Raw genomic sequence first — 20067 nt, 5'->3', positions numbered from 1 at the left:
GGCACCTGCCAATAGTCATGTTCAATCTTTTCCCTCATCCCCATGTAGAGCCTGTGTCCTCCAGGAACAGAAAACTTTGAAATATTTTCCACCAAAGCCTTTGAAAGTCTACTCAGTTCTTCCTGGCAGTATTTATCTGATGCTTCTTCATTCTTCAACAGGAAAATCCTTTGCTTCTCATCTATTAATTCCTACAAGGGAAATGTACAGAAATCTGATGTGTTGAAGGAATAGAAGAGATAAAATTTCAAGAAACTTTGTAGAAGACTGAACCCCATTCCCAGGAGAAAGTATTCTAGTGTAAGAAGACAAGTCACTGTGAAATGATAGATCCTGATTAGGATGCTAAGAAATCTGTGCAAGACCACAGTGAATGTTCTTGAAGTTCCTAGCCCTCAAGACCTTCTGTAAAAGGATGGTTCTGCATCCCACAATCTCTGGTTACTTGTGAGTGTCACATCCTGTAATCTGTCTTCAATGACACAATGATATAACAAGGCACAACAGATGAACAGTGGCCTGCAGTTGGACTCTAGTGAGAAACTGTTTCATAGGAACCAAAAAATATAGCTCTTCAGGGATGAATTATCGGTGTTCTGGGCAGGTTCGCAAGCCACAAACATTAACTGGGTGGAGATTTAGTACACTATATATTCATTATTCCAGCCATTAGAGATTTCTGGATAAAAAGCACCTGGAGTTTGGGGAGAAGACATGCAGTCTTTCACAACTCTATTCGTTATGAACACAGAATGCTTATCTTTGAATGAGACATGTACCCATGGTTGATGAAAGTGCACCAGAGCTACAGCCTTGAAGGGATCTCAGAGTCATGACAGTTAAGGACACAAACATTACCAGCAGCTTGTTCTGGAATTGCTGGTTTTCATCCTTGAAGGAGTGCTCCAGGAAGAGAGCAATGGCTTCCTTCTCACAGGCCGTGTGCACACCCAGCAGCTCCTGGAGCGTGTCTGTGGGGAGCCTCAGTCGCTGGGCCATCTGCTCACTGTAGTGGTCAGCTGCCTTCTGCACAGCAGCTGAGTTCTCACGCTGGGCCAGAGTTGTCACCGCATCATCCAGACAAGGCACAGCTCCGCTGTTGATGGCATCCACGTAGGTCGTCACCAGAGTCCCCAGTCCTTCACGAACCAGGAGTTTTAGGGGATAAATATGAAGTTATAAGTGAATGGGATCCAAGATTTTATGACTCCATTTCTGAATCTCTCACAGCTACACATGCACACACACACACACACACACACACACACACACACACACACATCCTTCAGCAAGCCAGCAATTTCTTTTTTGTATTGTCCCTTTGTTTTTGTGGTTTTCTAGTTCACAATGTTAAAAATTAATATCAATCTTCACCTAATAAATTCAGCTATCTATGAAAACATAATTATGCATTTAAATCTTTAAAGGAAAATAGATTATATCAACAAGGAAAACAGATTGCATAACAAGGAAAATATATCATATTATTTCTAAAAGTATGGACTTGCATGTTTAAACACTGGTATTTATGTTGACACTATTTAAATTTCCAAATTACATTTCACATTGTCATTCTAAAGAATAATTAATATACAAGACATCTCCTATGAAAATAGAATATATCAGCTTTAGTGCTTTAAGCACTGATTTTATAATCGATTAAGTACCTTTTCACTAGAGACTTTATTATCAGTTGTGAATTTTATATAGGTACGTTATAGCAATAGATACTAGTGATGAAGTCTGCATTTCTAAAGAAGGATTTGTAATCTACAATTAATCATAAAATATATAGATTGTTCAGAGTAGAGACACAAGCACATTATCATTGTATAGACAATTTTTAAAAACATACACATGCTAATAAGTTCAGCATATACTGCTCTATACAGAAGTGTGTTTAAAAAAAGAAAAACACTCACGATTCCCAGTAACCTTAATTCCCTCTCTGAGGGTCTTGATCTTTGCATAGGTGAAGATGTAAGAAACAAAAGCCCTTGTTTGTTCCTGGAACTTAGGCTCCAGTTGGTCTTCTGAGATAGTCTCAATTTTTCGTAACAGTTTTTGTTCATTCGTTGGCCGGTCAAAGACAAAACACTTCCGTTTAGGAAAGAAATTCTGATGCACTCCCTGGGACAAATTGGATGCATGGACTCTAGGATTGTTGCCTAGTGTTGGGGAAACAGAAAGCAATGGGAATAGTCTTAGAGCAGAAAGCAAATGATGGAGCTCTTGTCTATGTGGAGATTCTGCACTCACGGGTCTCTTTACCATAAGCATGCAACACTTCTTTGCATGTCAAAAGTATAGCAAGTTTGTACTGGTAGAAGTCTGGTGAAATATTTCAGGAGACACTTGACTCCACTGGAAGAGCGTATGGCTGAAATCCACAACCTGAACATGGCATCAAGTAGTGGTGTGTCCTGTTGACTGAACGGCAAAAGGCTTAATGTGATTTCTGGCCCAATCATTCCTTTGTAATAAAGGAACTGTGGGACCTAAGAATGATGCCGTGGTTACTCAAGGAAAACTACTTTGATGCTGAAAGAATTTGTTTTTTGTGAATTCCAAATAAGCACATCAAAAATAAAAGTGTTCTTCATAGCTGGGGAGGGAAGGTGGGACTATGAACATATGGAGGATATATAAGTGTAGAGATCTGATGTGCACATTCAGACAGTACTTCAGGAAACTGCCATATTGGCTATTTTCTCCCTTTCTCTCATGTGGATATGTGTGGTGTACGTATGCATGTTTGCCTGTGTCTGGGCATATGTGGGTGAGAGTACACATGCATGTGTCTGCATGGGGAAGCCAGATGTTGTCTCTAGGAGTCCTCTTCAGCCAGTCTCCACCTTTTCAATGAGGCAGGGTTTCTCATTTCAAACTGGAACTGTCCAGTACAGCCAGTCTGGCTCGCCAGCATGCTCCAGCGCTATCCTGTGGTGTCTTCAGCCTGTGCACTGGATTGGAGGTGGACTATCATACCCACCCAGTGTGGGGAGCCCATTTTCAAGTTCCTAGTGGCTTTACCCAGCAGGTCTGCATAGAGAGGATGATTGGACCATGGGCCTGAGTGCAGGTGTTTGAGATGGTCTGCACTTGGCTGTGCTGGGGAAAGGTCTTTCGCTCCACCCCTTAGCATTTCCATAAATACCCTAGGGCAGAGACAGTCAGGGCTGGTTGGAATAGGTTCCAGGCCCTCTCAAGGCTATCCTGTATTTTCTGTTTATTTCCACACTCTAAATCCTTATATCTAATATTTCCTACTATTCTCACTCAAGAAAACTCTAAGGAGCTGTGGGGTTGGGAGTAGCCTTCACACCACCCTACATTTATGTAAGCTCTGGAGATTGTACCTCCAGTCCTCACACTTGGGTGACACATGCTTTAAGCACCAAGTTGTAGATGTAACCATCTTGTTAAATAAGAAACACAACCAATTGCAGAGTTAAAGGCCAAGAGGTCAGAGCAATAGCTGAGAGCTGAAAACCTTACCCTTCACTGCTTCTGCCTTTCCTCTCCACAAAAAGAGTTACTTCTGTGTGTTTTTCTTTTTATAGACTTTCTGTTCTGCTTTCTCATTGGTTGTAAACCCAGCCACAATGACTTCCTCGTCACTGCCTGTTTGTACAGACCTCCAGGTCTTCTATGGTTGGTGTTGAGATTAAACGCATGTGTCGCCATGCTGGCTGTATCCTAGAACACACAGAGATCCGCCTAGCTCTGCCTCCCAAGTGCTGGGATTAAAGGCGTGCACCACAACCACCCAGCTTCTACTATGCCTTGCTCTGACCCCAAGGCAACTTTATTAACATACAAATAAAATCACATTTTACAAATATAGTATCACCACATCTCCCAGCTCATGCACTAGGAATTTTTATTGAATCCATTTTGACTGTTCATTTCATGAAAATTAACAATATGAGATGATAAATGTGCCATCTGCTTCACTGGAGTAACCACCTTAGTACCTACATGTGTTCTACCTCATCCAGTTACAACATTCAAGTAGAACAATAAATGTTTTCTGAAAATTGCATACAGTACTGTCAACCTTTTTATCAAAAATTATGGAAGAGGATCTTGATGAGTTTGAAGCTCCCATGGTCTCTATAGGGCATTCCAGGCAAGCAAAATCTACACTGTGAGATCTTGTCTCAAAAAAATCAAAAAGTAAATCAAACAAACAAATAAACCAAATTTGTATAAAACAAAGGAAGAAGGAAGGAAGGAAGGAAAAGGAAGAAGGAAGGAAGAAAGAAAGAAGAAAGAAAGAAAGAAGGAAGAAGGAAGGAAGGAGGAAGGAAGAAGAGAAAAGAAAGAAAGAAAGAAGAAAGAAAGAAGAAAGAAAAGAAGAAGAAAAAGGAAGGAAGGAAAGGAAGGAAGGAAGAAAGAAAGAAAAGAAAGAGAGAAAAGAAAAAGAGGAAAGGAAAGCTGGGTTGTAGCATACACCTTTAATCCCAGTAAATGGGAGGCTAAGTCGGGAGAAACTGAATTCCAGGCTAGCCTAGACTGGGCTACATAGTGAATACCAGGCTGGCTAGGGGCTATATTGTGATATATTGTTTAAAAATAAACAATAATAGAAGATTATAATGAAAGGATTCTAGCCAGTGTGGTGAGCATGGCTCTGGCAAGCCTTTCCCTTCCCCCATTCCCTCTGCCTTGCTAAAGACCTTCAGACTACATCCTCAAAGCTACCCACCAAGGTCTATTCCCTATTTTGGCCATTTCTTCTTCCTGATAGACCAACTACCAAGTCCAGCTATCAATGTATTGAAGCCCAACAATCAAAAGCCCCCTTGGCTCACCTAATAACATGCCCAATTAAAATTAAAACACCTCATCCTATATGAGGTTTCCCCTTAACTTTTGTAAACTGTCATTGTCTATGGGCCAGGTCTGTCTCCCCTCTATCCAGAAGTATTGAGGATTTTGGGAGGTCCAGCCCCTCAAAAGCCCCTCCCAGGGTCCAAGAAGAACCTACAACCAGCTGGATAATCTAATCTTTGTTGGTATAAGTGACTCTATGCACACAAAATTCTTAGTCCATACACTTTGGTCTTCTAAGTCAGTTCTCTCTCTGCACAGGCTTCTTTTCTGCTCTCTTACTTAGCTGCCTTTCTTGCCTGATTCTCTCTGCACATTTCTGCTATTCTCTCTATGTGCTATCTTAATTCCTTCATCTTAGTTCTGCCCCATCTTTGTCTTTCTCATCTGTCCAGTTCGTTCCCATCTAGCTCCTCAACCATCTCCTTCTTCCTCATCTTGTTCTTCCCCATCTGGCTCTTCCTCATCTTCCATTTTGTGGTGATACTATATTTGTAAAATGTGGATTTTATTTGTATGTTAATAAAGTTGCCTTGGGGTCAGAGGTAGCCATAACAGAAGCTGGGCAGGTGGTGGTACACGCCTTTAATCCCAGGCACTTGGGAGGCAGAGCCAGGCAGGATCTCTGTGTGTTCAAGATACAGACAGCATGGCAACACCACGCCTTTAATCTCAATACCAACCATAGAAGACCTGGAGGTCTGTACAAACAGGCAGTGACGAGGAGGTCATGTGGCTGGGTTTACAACCAATGAGAAAGCAGAAACAGAAAGACTATATGAAAGACAGGACACACAGAAGTAGGTCTCTTGTGAGGGAGGAAGGACAGCAACAGCAGTGAAGGGTAGGGTTTTCAAGCTCTCAGCTATTGCTCTGACCTCTTGGCTATAAACTCTGTATTGTCTCTGCATTTCTTATTTAACAAGATGGTTACATCTAACATTTGGTGCCCAACATGGCAAGAAATTCATTAAAAACTGCTTGCCTTAGCAGTGGGCCCGGCTCCCTAGCTCGGGCCTAACCAGGGCCAAGCTTAGCTTAGGACTCAGGCCCAACTGACCTTAGCTACAAGCAGTTACTGCTGTAGCTGGAGTTACTTGCTTAATAAGCCAGGGCTATGAACAACTCAGGCCTGCAGGAGCTACCAGTAACTGCAGTAGCTACACGCAACTGCAGATAGGCTGCTTTTGGCTGAAACGCCAGCGCACGTGGTTGGTCGCAGCTTAAGGAAGCCAGGCTCAACTCAGCTCAAGTGGGAACACGTGGTTGGATACAAGCTTTTAGCCAGAACGTGGCCTACGCTTCCTTGCTTTCTTGCTCTCCCTCTCTCTCTCTCTGGATTCCCACCTTGGATGCTAGGTAGTTGTGTTGAAATTCCCTCAGATTTTTCTGTTCTATGCAGAATTAGTAAGTCAATTATATCAGATATTTTAAAGGAAACTATTTAAAAGAGATTTTTTTCCACATTTAAAAAAAAATGGGTTTTAGGTGTACATTGGAAGAAAATTGGGCTTTGTTTGAAATTTTAGGCAGTCTGACAATGGAACAACTATATGAGAAGATTAATCTTGATCGAACTATGTACATTATTCTTCTTCTTATCCTTATTTTACAATTTAAAAAGATAATCAATTTAAGTGCCAGGATAAAAATTTTAGAAAAACTTGTTAAACCTGTTAAAATGAATTATAGAGAAATTCAGATTCAGACAGAAGAAATTAACAGTGAAATTGTTTCAGGATTGGATTATAAGGTTACAGAAAGAAAGCCTGTTTTCACACAATAACCCTTAATTTATCCGGTAACCATAAACCAGCTACCTGGTCAAGTGAATACACAAAATATTTAGACTCCAGTTGAAATGTTAGACTTACGAAGGTTTAAGGAGGCAATAGTATCTTATGGCATGCATTCCCCATATGTAAGGCAAATGTTAAACTCCTGGTCAACTTATAATAGGATTATACCACAGGACTGGTAGGAGCTGGCACAGGCTGTTCTGGAACCTGGACAACAGCTCCAGTGGCAAATGTGGTTCAAAGAGGAAGCTTAAAAACATAGCAAATGATATCCAAATCTAATTCTATGTCCAATGGAAGCCTTGAATTCATGGGACAAAGTTGAGGAACCAGGAAAGAAAACTGAGTCATTCACAAAGGTTATACAGGGCCCAAAAGAATCTTTCACAGATTTCTTACAAAGACTGACTTCAGCAGTAAAGAGAATGGTCCCAAATTCAGAAGCTAGCCAGATAATAATTGAATTTTTGGATTTTGAGAACACAAATGCAGCATACAAGAGAATAATCAGGCCATTAAAGGCAAGATCTACCCTTGGAAGATTGAACTAGAGAGACGGTTAATGGTGAGGCTCAGGATCATGATAATATGTGGGTAGGAGAAACAATTTCAAGAGGTTTGAGGAATGTCAGATGTTTTGGACATGGAAGACAAGGACATTTGAAAAGGGACTGTAAACAGGTCACTTATAGAAGCAATGTTTCTTCAAGGAACAATGGCAACAGAATGCCCCTTCCTTCTGGAGTATGTAGAAGGTGTGGTAAGGGAAGGCATTGGACCAACGAATGTAGATCAACAAGGGTCAGACAAGGTAATACTTTGACTCAGTCTTCGGGAGACTCCCAGAGGGGCCTCAGGCAGGCCCCAACAGTGAATCCAGTTCAGACATTTCCTGCAACCATAGAGGAGACCCCTACTCAGAGCAGTTAAATAACCAAATGCCTATTGGAATAAACCAGGCTACTCAGAGTAATAGAACAACTGAGACAGAGAGAACAGAAAATTCAAGAGAAACCATACAGAAAAATTTTTGGCAAACTTCTATAAATGAACAAAGACCAAAATTAAGAAAAATAAATGGTGTTTTGTTGTCTGGTCTGGTAGACACAGGTGATGACGTGACTATAATTGCACCAGAATTTTGGCATCCATCTTGGCCTCTTCAGGAGGTAAATGTTCAACTGTTAGGAATTGGAACATTATCTCAAGTGAAACAGAGTGCAAGATGGCTCAAATGTATAGGCCCAGAAGGACAGAGAGGAAAATTAAAACCATATGTGGCTAACATAGCTATGAACCTGTGGGTTTGGGACCTGTTACAACAATGGAATACTCAGATTAACATCCCTCCAACCTCAGAAATAAATCATAAACTAGCACATTTCTGAGAGAAATATTAGAAGGTATTATTATATTGAGTGGTCACCAGCCATCTATATTATAAAAGAAATCTGGTAAATGGAGAATGGTAACAGACCTTAGAGCAATTAACAATTTATCCCTTTGGCCTTTATCTCTCCAAGCTATCTCTGCTCCCGCAGTTTCTGGCAAGACAGGAGAAGTGTGCTTCATCACTAGGCAACTTGGCTAGGCAAGTTTCACTATGGGTAGAAGTACCTGTAGGTAGGAACCCTTTAGTTCTGAGTTAATTGTTAAGGGGGGATCTGAAACAGAGATAAGACCTTGGAAAGGAGAAAGTTAAGCTTAATTAGCACATCCACCAGGCCTTCTCAAAAAGATAGTCTGGATGCTTAAGTCTGTTCTTAGAGAGTACGAGGTATCTCTGATAAGATACTTTCATCTGTCTGGGGATGGTCCTGGCCAGATGCTGCTAATGATGATAATTACAGAAAGGCCTGAAATTAGTGATCCTGGCTGCATTACTACACAAAAGGTTATCTAAGTATTCTTTTAGTAGAGGGGAAATAGTGCCCAATAAATGATACAAGAGCTACAGTAGTACATGAGAAATTCATAGCAGGAAACAGCTAATGATCAAAAGCCAATATCACCAAGACCCTTGAGCCTCAGTTTGACATCTGGGAGGCCCTTGGCTTCTTCCAGGTATTAGCTTGTCATGATCAGCTCAAATCCTACTTCATACTGTTGCAGCTTATGGCACAGAGGCAGTCCTGTGTCCTCTGGAACAAGTGCCTCTCCCCCTCCCCCTCGTTCCTTCCCCTTCTCCCTCATCCTCTGTCTCCTGTCTTTGTCTCTTATTTCCTGCCCTCTGTCCCTCTGGAACAACAAATCTCCTCTGTGCTGAGAAGTTGGTCTTGGGTTGGCCTGGGCTGGATGCTTTTCTTTGCAGATGTAACTTCAGGACTGTGAGGACTGGTTTCACAGGCTGCTTTCCCATCTACTATGTTTTTAATGTTTTCAGAAAGCACAGACAGAGATGAAAGCAGTGAACAAATCAAACTGCTATTCCTCACAAGGCTTCATGAGCGTCACACTCGGGATAATAATGTCCATGAAAATAGTTTATAGACCATTAATATCACCGATCCTGACACTGTAGCATGAATAAAAATAGACTGTTGTGATGAATTATGATGGATACTAAGAAGACATAGACTAAAAAGACACGTCTGTCAGTTTACTTAGAACACAGCTGTTTTACAGACAGCATAACTCCAGCATTAAAAACAAACAAACAAAAAATGCAAAAACTATGTTCCTCCATGAGAAGAATAATGTAGAACAATGTGAAATATATTTTGAGAGGGGCGATGTATGATAAATTTGTGAGTAAGAATTATGTAGCAACTATTTCTTAAAGGAAGGCAGACACAAAAAACAGGCAATACAAATGTCTGGACTTGGAGAAGTTTAGATGTGTTTTACTCTAGATGTTAAGTACAACTGTAAAGAACTTGGCTTTGAGTAGTTTTGCTGTGCTCTAGGCTCTACTTTTCTCAACAGAAATTAAACACCAATTCCCAGGCATTATCAGGCAATGACCTATCTGCATTGCTACAGATCTCCATCCCACTGCAAATACCAAAGGACCCCACAGAGGATGGGAGCAGCTCAGCAGATCCCAGCCCTTCCCAGCCCCCCAACCCAGCATTCCCTATACCTGGGATCAGCTTCAGTGTGTTCTCCAGGTACTGGTCCTCCGTGATGTCTTCTCCATTTAACTTCAGCTCCAGCATGAAATCCCGAACAGTCCAGATGAAGTCTGGAAAGAAACTCACAAACTCTGAAGAATTCTTTATTCCATCAGGATTTGGGGAAGACTTTGCCCTGATCAGCTCAGTGAGTTCTGTGACATAACTGGCATTCAGTTAAGGAAAAGTGAATTCATACACACATTCTCATGATTCTCTTATTAAAAATAAACCACAACAAACACTTTTCTTCCCCGGGTCTCCTCTGCCCCACCCAAAGCCACACAGTGACAGGGCAGGTCAGTGCCTCCATATGCATTCCAGAGCACTCAGTAAAACATGGCGGCTCAGGTCCTGCAAGGATACTGCAGTGCTGCAGGGCCTGGGGTTTATGGTGCCATGCTGTTGTAGACGAAGGTGCTGCTCAGAAGCACAGCCAGGGCGAAGATCCATGAGTCATTCTTAGGGTCACCCTGGAAGACACATGAGGGCAGAGGGCTGAGGAGAGCACTTCTCGGGAGTCTATTTGGACTGGCCCTGTGGCCTTATTATCCCAGGAATTCTGAAGGCCAAAGCAGGGCAGCAAGAGTGCTTTTTCTGCCTAGAGGAAGAATCCAAGGTCAGCCTGAGAAACTTAATGAACCTGTATCGCTCTGCACAGAACAGAGCTCTAAGTGGAGCAAGGACCTTGGTGTAAAAATTAGAAGAGAGCTTGAAAGCTCTCTTCTGAAAATTAGGAATAGCTTGAAGTCATTTGCTCAGGAAATGACTTTGACAGGAAGATCCCACAGACTCTAAGAACAATTAATAATGGGATCTCATGAATAGGAAAAAGTCTGTAACAGTTACACATCTGCCAGATAGTCAGTATTCAGAATATATAAAGAATTAAAAACAAAAACAAACACAAAAACTGAATATCAAGAAACCAGATAGCCTGATTTAAAATTTGGATAGAAAACTAAAGAGAGAGCTCTCCAACAGTGAAACACAAAAGACTAAGAAACACCTAAAAAAAAGGTTCAACATTCTCAGCCACCAGGGAAATGCAAGTTAAAACTGCTTTCTGATTTCGTCCTATGGTAGTCAGAACGGCCAAGAGCAACAGAACAAACAATAGCACATGCCTTTAAGTGCTGGTACACATGTGAGCTCACATGACAGCATGACAAGGTCTGCACAATTTCAGAGTAGACAAGGTCCCTGCCGAGAAGAGAAACAGACAAAGTCCTACAGAACATTAGTTTTAAAACTATGATTATTGCTTCACAGATGGTTTCAAAGTACTTACAAATATGCCAATGACATTCTTTATAATGAAGAATCCTAAAATTCACAGGAAGTCACAAAATACACTCTTTAACCATATTAATCTTAAACAAGAACAGCCACAAACATCCTGATTTAAAACAATTACTGGGCTATAGTAATCAGAGCAGTATGGTTTATTCAAAAAGCTTTTCCAAAGTGCTGTTAACAGATACCACAAGAAGAGAAAAGGAACAATGGTGTAACACAAATCTTAAAAGGTCTTATTGATTAAAAAAACTCAGAGCCAGATACTGGGATGAAGCTGAAAGGTAAGAGAGACAGAACAAGCCTGCCACAAGTTCTTACCTCTACAAATCCTCAGCCTCAAGAGCGTGGGTTCCTGTTTCCTCACACCCTATATACCTTTCTGTGTCCTGTCATCTTACTTCCTGGGATTAAAGGTGTGTGTGCTTCCCAAGCAAAGGCATGAGATCTCAAGTGTTGGGATTAAAGGTATATGCCACCATGCCTGGCTCTGTTCCCAATGTGGCCTTGAACTCAAAGAGGAAATGCTGAGGGATGTCTTTCTATATGCTGTGAATGTACATTGTCCCTATTGGTTAATAAATAAGCTGCTTTGGCCTATGGCAAGGCATCTTAGAGGTATGCAGGAGAGAAGAGAGATAGGAAAGAGAAAGGTAGAGTCTAGGAAGACACAAGCCAGCTGCCCAATGAGCAACATATAATGGGACACAGGTAAAGCCTTGAAACATGTGGCAGAACATAGATAAATAGAAATGGGTTAAATGATAAGAGCTTGCTAGTGAGAAGCTTGAGCCTATGCCATCCAGTTTATAAATAATATAAGCCTCTGTGTGTTTACTTGGGACTAAGCAGCTGTGGACGGCAGGGCCAGGCAAGAATGGAGAAAACCTCCAGCTACCTTTGGCTGCCCAATGTGTTAGCTCGACTTTTTGCCTAAAACTTCAGAGAATTTAAAAAGAAGTTCTAAAATTGACCTAAGAAAACCTTTCTACTTCATATCTCATGTGGACTGAGATATAGAGACACCAAGGTACAGAGATACCAGGTCTCTGTCTTTCAAATGATAGGATTAAGGGTGTGTGCCATTGCTGTCTGGCCTGTATGTCTAATCTAATGGCTGGCTCAGTCTTCTAATCCCCAGATAGGTTTTATTGGGCTTCACAATTTATAACCACACGTGGACATTGTCAGTCTCGGAATATCATGATGAATCCCATTAATTTATATAATTATCCTGTGTCAATGAGTACCCTTAAAGTATGATAATAACAAAGTATATAAACCAATGGAACAGAGTAAGAGGCTCAGAAATAATTCCATGAATTAACTATCAACTGATCTTTGCCAAGGCTGTCAAGACACACAAAGCAGGAAGACAGTGTCTTCAAGAAATAGTGCTGGGGAAACAGGGCATCCACATGCAGAAAAGCAGAATTAGATCCTATGCACATCATACACAAAAGTCAGCCAAAATGATATAGAGTTAAATGCTAAGAAATGAAAATGGTTATAGCAATCCCACCAGTGTGCATGTGCAAAGGCAGCACTCAACTGCCAAGGCAGGGGCTCAAGCTGGAGTGGTGACTGGACAAAGAAAACATGCTATACATTTGCAATGGACTCTGATACAGACATACAAAAAGAAATCCTGTGATATAAACGTCTATGTGAACATGGCAAGCATCTAGGAAAGTGGAATGACCAGGCATAGAAAGACAAAGGCCATGAAGATTCCACCCATATACCAATCTTGAACAAACAAAAGTTGAATGGAAATAGCAAAACTCTGGTTACCAGTGTCTGAAGGAGGGAATATCAGAGATTGGACAAAATTCATGGAATTTCAGTTACAAAAGAAAAGGAATGAACAGACAACATAAAACCATGAGAAGAAAAATTAGTTTCTAAACATGAATCTGGACAATGGCATTTTTAGCTATGACACAAAAAGTACAGGAAATAAAAATCAAAATTAGACAAATAGGGTGGAATCCAACTAAAAAGCTCCTTGCCAGAAGAAGAAATAACCAAGAAAAGATACAAAACAGAATGGGAGATCAATGTTTGCAAACTACATGTTTTCTAGGAGATATTCAAAATATATTAAAAATCATGCAACTAAACAGAAAGACAAATTCAATATGAGATTGAGTATGAGAAAGAACTTAAATATGCATTTCTAAAAGAAAAACACACAAGTAGCTAATAGGTTGATAGTGAACATCACTGATCTTTAGGGAACTGGAAGTCAAAATTGAAATGGAGTATAATCACACATCTTAGGCTGACTATCAGTAAAAACACAGAAGTCAACAATGTTTGAAGAAGGTAGAGAAAAAATGGACTTGTGCTATTGGACAGTACATAAATTGTATAAACACTCTGAAGTGCATCAAAGTGTTTCCTAAATTAATAAAATAGAAGCTCTGTATGATCCAGAGATCTCATTTCTATGCATAAGGAATGGTTAACCTATATTTTTGACTTGATGGAACTTTAAATCACCATGGAAACAAATCTCTGGGCATTTCTATGAGCTGTTATCTAGATTACATTGCCTGGGAGACCTGTCCTAAAGATGAGTGGTACCACTCCATTGGCTGGGTCTCAAGCCGAAGGAAAGGAGGAAGAGAATGAACACAGGACTTTGATCCTCTGCTTCACAGTTGTAGATGAAATGTGACCAACTGCCTCATGTTCCTGCTGCTTGTGTTGATGGGCTGTATCCCTGGAGCTGTCAGAACAAACCCTTTCTCCTCTAAGTCAGATTTTTTTTGTTTGTTTGTTGTCAGTTATTTGGTTACAGAAAGTAGACCAGACAGTGCAAATCCAGGGGAGTGAGGACAATCCCCAAGAGCCAGGCTCATCGTGTTTCTTGCACCATTATTCAGAACAGTCATAAATGCTTCTCAGTGACTGAATGAGGAAAGACAATGTGGAACGAAGACAGCACTTAAAAAGGAAAGAAAGTCTCTCACTGGAAACAGTGTGTAACAAGACTCTTGCAGTCCTGCCCCTCAATACCCTTTTCCCACAGTCTGTGGAAGAATCTAACAACCAGCTGAGGAATCTAATCTTAATGAATCTACGTCCATGAAACTCTTTAGTCAATATACTTATTCTTCTGAATCAGTTCTCTCTAGATACAGCTTTTATTCCACTCTCTTACTTAGCTCCTTTCTTGCCTGATTTCTCTCTACATTTTTCTGCTGTGCTTTCTAAATTCTATCTTAATTCTCCCATCTAGTTCTTCCCCATCTAGTTCTTCCTCATCTAAATCTTTCCCATCTAGTGATTCCCCATCTAGTTCATCCCCATCCTCCATCTCATTCTTCTAGTTCTCTCTTCTAGTCTCCCTCAGGTCTCTGAGGCTTACAATCATATACCCATACAAAGCAGCAATTCTCTGACCAAGGCAAGGTCACACAGGCTTGTATTCTTACAGGTTCGAACAGAGGTGATAAGATCCACCCAAAGAGCAGTAATTGTCAGATATCCTTTGCCACCCAAAAGGGAAGTGACTAATGGGGAACAGTATCAACTAAAGGCTAAATTCAGTTAATAGATCTAAAAAGGGGCATATATGTACTTAAACTATATTCTTAGAAGTGGCTAGGTAAAATATTAGGATTCTATAAGTCACTGCCTTTATTTCTTGGAGCCGTATCTCTCTCAGCTTAACTCAGCTGCCCGTTTTCTGGAAGGGCAGGGGAAGTGCAGCTAGGTAACTAAGCAACCTGTGTCACAGCTTGATATACCTGGTATGTAAAAGTCTTTTTGTTCTGAGTTAATGGGAAGTCTAGAGATAACACTTGCAAGAAAGAAGGTTAATCATAATTAGCACATTCACCCAGCCTTCTCTAAAAGATAGTCTGGATGCTTATCTGTCTGAAGTCTGTTCTTAGAAAGTCTGGGAAGTATCTCAGAAGATACTTTTGTCCAGAGAAGGTCCTGGGCGAATATTGCTAATGATGATATTACAGAAAGGTCTCAAGTTGGGGTATGGCTGTGTGACTGCTGTTAGCACAGTTGGAAAATGTTCTCCAAAGACCTTAACTGTAGAGGGGAAACTGTTAAAATTAACCATCAAACATACTGTTTTAGGAATGGAAAAGCTACAATAGCACAAAGAAATTCATTGCAGGAAACAGCTAATATTCAAAAGCCAATATCACCAAGACTCCTTAAGACTTGGCTTTATCCTCTGAAGGAGTTCTTAACTCTTCCAGGTAATAGCTTTTGCCATAATCAGCTGAATTCCTACTTCATATTTCTGCTGCTCACAGCAAACCTTAGAAAAGTGTGCTAAATGACACAATCCAAATACAGAAATGCAGTGTTACTAATGCCTCTCAGATGAAATGGAAAACATGGGAATTTAGACACTGCTCTCATATGTCTAAACTAAGGGAAGGAATAAAGGATGAATCAGCCGGCAAGATGACACAGGGTGGAAAGTCTCTTACTGAACAGGCCCAACAGTTTATTTCAATGTCTGGACCCCAATGAAGGAAAAAGGAATTGTAGCATGAATACATACACACACACACACACACACACACACACACACACACGCACACACACGCACACACACGCACACACACACGCACACGCACATGCACATGTACACGAACATGGTTGCATACCATGTACCACATAATATCTCACATACAACAATAATTATTTTTAGATCACTCAGCTCACTTATTTAAGAAAGCCAAATTCATCTTAATTAGTTATTGTGGGACAAACATGTACCCTCACTGAACGTACAGAGTCAGCTGTCTTAAGAACTTCTAAAATGCCCTGTGGACAGTTTCACCATAAAAAAAAAAAATGTGATAAATTTCATCATAAAAAAAAGTGAACCCCAGGGATTGGACAGACAGCTCAGTGGTAAGAACACTTGTTGCTCTTCCAGAGGACTGAAGTTTGGTTCCCAACATCCACATCAGATTGCATCTCACTTTCTGTAACTCTAGCACCAGGGAATCCAGGGCCTCTAAACACCAAGAATATCTGTACTCACAAGCATATACCACAGGTAGACACACATACTACACACAGTAAAAATATATCTTTTAAAATGTAAACCTAACTCCTTAACCCCATTAACAAAATGTATCCTTGGTATCTCAGAAGACAAGTCAGAAGTCATTCTTAATCCACTGAGAGGTGCTGATATCATCCACCTTCTCATCCAAGCATCCTTCCACCTACCTGTGCCTCATATGATGTCATCCACATTCTTATCAAGCATCCTTCCACCTACCTGTGCCTAGTATGATGAAATCCACATTCTTATCAAGTCATCCTTCCACATACCTGTGCCTAGTATGATGTCATCAACCTTCTCATCAAAGCATCCATCCACCTAATTGCTCCTCATAGAAGTAGCACTGTGGTGCCTGGGTCACCTTTCAAAATGGAAGACCTTGTTTGTCTAGCTGTGGGAGTGATGATGGGTAACAGCTCTCATTTGCCAGCACTTTGAATGGCAAAGGTTTCCAGAGCAGACTCCAGTGATGGGTAGGCAAGAAAGATGAAGACTCAGTACCCTTGACCCAACAAAGGCTAGCTCAAAAGTTTCCATCCCAGCTTTCCTGGAGTTCAGAGGTCAGAGGCTGCTCCATGACAGCTCATCCTCTCTCCATCCTGCTTCTTTCCACTTGCTGGACTACATCAGAGTACACACAGGTAGGATCCTCAGTGAAACTAGGAGGGTTCTTGGAAGGGAAAATCTTTATTTGTTCACTAATATCTAACTACTATGCCTAGAATCTAGGAATTTAACTGCTAAGTAAACATTTCTTGGATTGAATCAAATCATTCACACAAATGGCAAGAAATAAAAGCATGTTTTGCCTAATATAATAATCTGACCACTGGGCAGTGGTGGTGCATGCCTTTAATCCCAGCACTCAGGAGGCAGAGGCAGGCAGATCTCTATGAATTCTAGACTAGCCTGGTCTACAGAGCAAGTTCTAGGACAGGCTCCAAAGCTACACAGAGAAATCCTGTCTCAAAAAACAAACAAAAAAGAAAACAAAAAAAAAAAAAATCTGACATTATTTAAGTATGAAATCTAAATAGCTCAGTGTTCATCTCACCTGCTGTCCTTCAGTTGTAGAACTATTAGATCTTTTCACGAATAGATCAATCAGTTAGATAATAAGAAGTCATAAGGGTCAGCCTTGCTGCAAGCTACAGGAAAAATGTAATAGAATCCAGCTATTATCTCAAAAGCTACTACTTGGAAAGATCAAGGACTTTTCCAAAGGTCAAGCCACGGCTTAAGAAGTCTTCCTGATATTTTAGCTTTTGTATATGTATTAGCCAATTCCTACAATGAAATACCTATCAAACATCCAAGCCAAATGATCTCCTAAATTAAGGTAAATTAAGCTCAGATCCTCCTTTCTTATACAGCCTTAGTGGTATTTATAGTTTGAGCACATAAATTCCCTTTTTCTGATACATAAACCAATTTTAGCTCTTAGTTGACCTCCTCCCTTACCACTCCCTTTTTGGGTTGTAAAGAAAACCTGATGGTCTCTGCCTGAGGAAAACTCTCATCTGCATTTAGGACCCTGTAAGAATTGAAGCCTGGCATCTTGCTATTGTATGGGTATATAACTGTAAACCTCAGAGACTGAGGAGGATTTTGACTGGAGAACTAGATGGAGAACTAGAAGAATGAGATGGAAGATGAGGAAGAGCCAGATGGGGAATAACGAGATGAGAAAGACCAAGATGGGACAGAACTAAGAGGAGAGAATTAAGACAGAACTTAGAGGGGACAGCAGATAGAAGTAGAGAGAAATCAGGCAAGAAAGGAGCTAGGCATGAGAACAGAACAGAAGCTGTGTAGATAGAATTTTATCCCTGAGGAACGAAGTAGAAGGAAGAAAGAGTTCAGTGTACTGAGATTCTCCCCCATCCCACCCCAAAAAAAGTAATTCACGCCAATTGTAGCTTCTCCTCTGAGCCCCTGGGAAGAAGATTATTAAGGCTGGACCATAATAATTTTCAAGACAGCCTGAGCCTCAGCCTACCTTTTCCACATCCCCCAGGCCTTCGGTGTCCAGGAGGACCAGGGTGTGCTTTGGCTTGGTGGGATGTGGCACACACCACATCCAGATACCCTTGGTTTGAGACTGCACGGTGGAGCCCAGAGGGAACCCTGCGGGAAGAGGTGAGGAGTTTGGGTCAGTAGGTGAACGTCCTGCACAGATAGCCTCGATGGAAGATAAGGTAGGCAGAGGAGAGATATTGCAAGTTGTAACTCCATCCCCGATCCCTTCCTCAGCCTCTGCTACCTGTCTCCCACACAGCTGCCTCTGTGATCTCACTATGGTCCCGGATCGATGAACCCAATGACTGGAGTGAAATCTCAGAAACTGTTGAGAGAAGCACTTCCCCATTAAGTCCTTCTCTCGGGTGTTTGGACACAGCCATGAGAAGGCAAAGCAGAGGACAGTGCCCACGGAAAGCAGATGTGACAGTAGAATTGGCAGTGCTGCGAATCTCAACACTCAAAACGGTGCTTCATCTTTCCTCAAAAATGTCTTAGTTCACAGTCCTCTATTTCAAGGTAGAGGGGACATTTAACATGAGAATGAGGTCACCCAGGGCTCCAGATGCAAACAAAGACACATCCAGGAATCAGAAACCATGGAGCCCCCTGCCCCTGTAGCTGCAGTGAGAGAGTTTTGAGCCAGCCACTGTTGTACACACCTGCAATCCCTGTAGGCAGGAGACAGAGGCAGGAGAATTGCCATTAGTTTGAGACCACCTGGGACTACATAGCTAGAACCAGGCCAACCCACAAGATTGCCTCAAAAAGAAAGCACTTTTCACGAATTGTGGGAAATGGTATGCTTTCTGAGTCAGAGACATGCAAGAAGGAAAAAAAAAAAAACCTAGAAAAAGAAATTTATTATAATAGTTTTTGTGTTCAAAGTTATTAAAGTGGCAAAAACAAAAGCACAGCTATAAAAGGCTATAATCTCCTTTTCAAAGTTTTTTGATATTTATTTATTTCTAAATAAAAATTTTTAAGACTTCCTTATTTCATTTGATGAATATCAGAATTTTGCCTGCACCGTGTGCATGCCTGGTGCCCATAAAGGCCGAATAACGGCATCAGATCCTCTAGAGCTGGAGTTCGGGGAAAATTTTGAGTCACCACGTGGGTGCTGAGAACCAAATCCTGTCTAAGAGCAGCAAGTGCTCTTCACCACTAGACCATCTATCCAGCCCTACCCATTTTTAAAGTCTTAAGTAGTCAAAGACCTTTCTCTCTGATGGAAATATTTTATTGAGAAAGGAAGCCTGCTGTATGAGACCAGAGACTGACACACAGGATCCCATTGCTTAGGGCATCAGAAATGTCCTGTCTCTAAGACAGTTTTCCCTTAGTGGGATGGAAGGAAAGAATGCAGGAACCAATTAGTGTGGAGCAGTAATGAGTCATGCACTTAGCATGAGAGGATGGCTTTGCTGCTGACAGGAGGTTCGCTTTCCTTTGTTCTAACTGGGAATAAGAATTAAGATAATGTGACAAAGACAGTCAAACCTTTGGCTAGTACCCGGCATGCCACTCACCATGATTCTGTCCTGCCAGGCGGTTCATCAGGTAAGACTTCCCTGTTCGATACAATCCAACAATAGCCACGACTACCACTGGCTGTGAAATCCTGTCCAGAATCTCGATGGCTTTTGGTTCACAGACAGCTGTTCCTGCGGTTTTCCACCAGACAAATGGGAGCCATCATTTGTGGTCTGGCCATAGCCACTTGCCAAGCTAGAAGAATCTGCAAGAAGAATACAAAGTTATTCTCCTCAGTGTTACTCCAGCCTTAGATGGCTTAGGACTGAGCATTTTTACATTTCTATTGGCTGTGAATAGACACAGAGGACGTTCTCCTCTTTCTCCATCATCCTTCCAAAGTTCTCAAAAGCTTTTGATAAGACACGGGCTGCCATCATCTATAAAGTTTTACTTTGGTGTGATAAAACCC

At 41.2% G+C, this 20067-nt stretch overlaps 1 pseudogene; it reads right to left on the bottom strand.

Moving 5' to 3' along the window:
* Positions 1-8: 8 nt before the first annotated feature.
* Positions 9-19857, bottom strand: LOC118576594 (annotated as a pseudogene).
* Between the last annotated feature and the right edge of the window lie 210 nt (positions 19858-20067).

The sequence above is a fragment of the Onychomys torridus genome, unplaced genomic scaffold (assembly GCF_903995425.1).
Source record: "Onychomys torridus unplaced genomic scaffold, mOncTor1.1, whole genome shotgun sequence".
Taxonomy (NCBI): domain Eukaryota; kingdom Metazoa; phylum Chordata; class Mammalia; order Rodentia; family Cricetidae; genus Onychomys; species Onychomys torridus.
The sequence above is the reverse complement of the archived record's forward strand: the minus strand, read 5'-3'. Positions and strand labels throughout refer to the sequence as shown.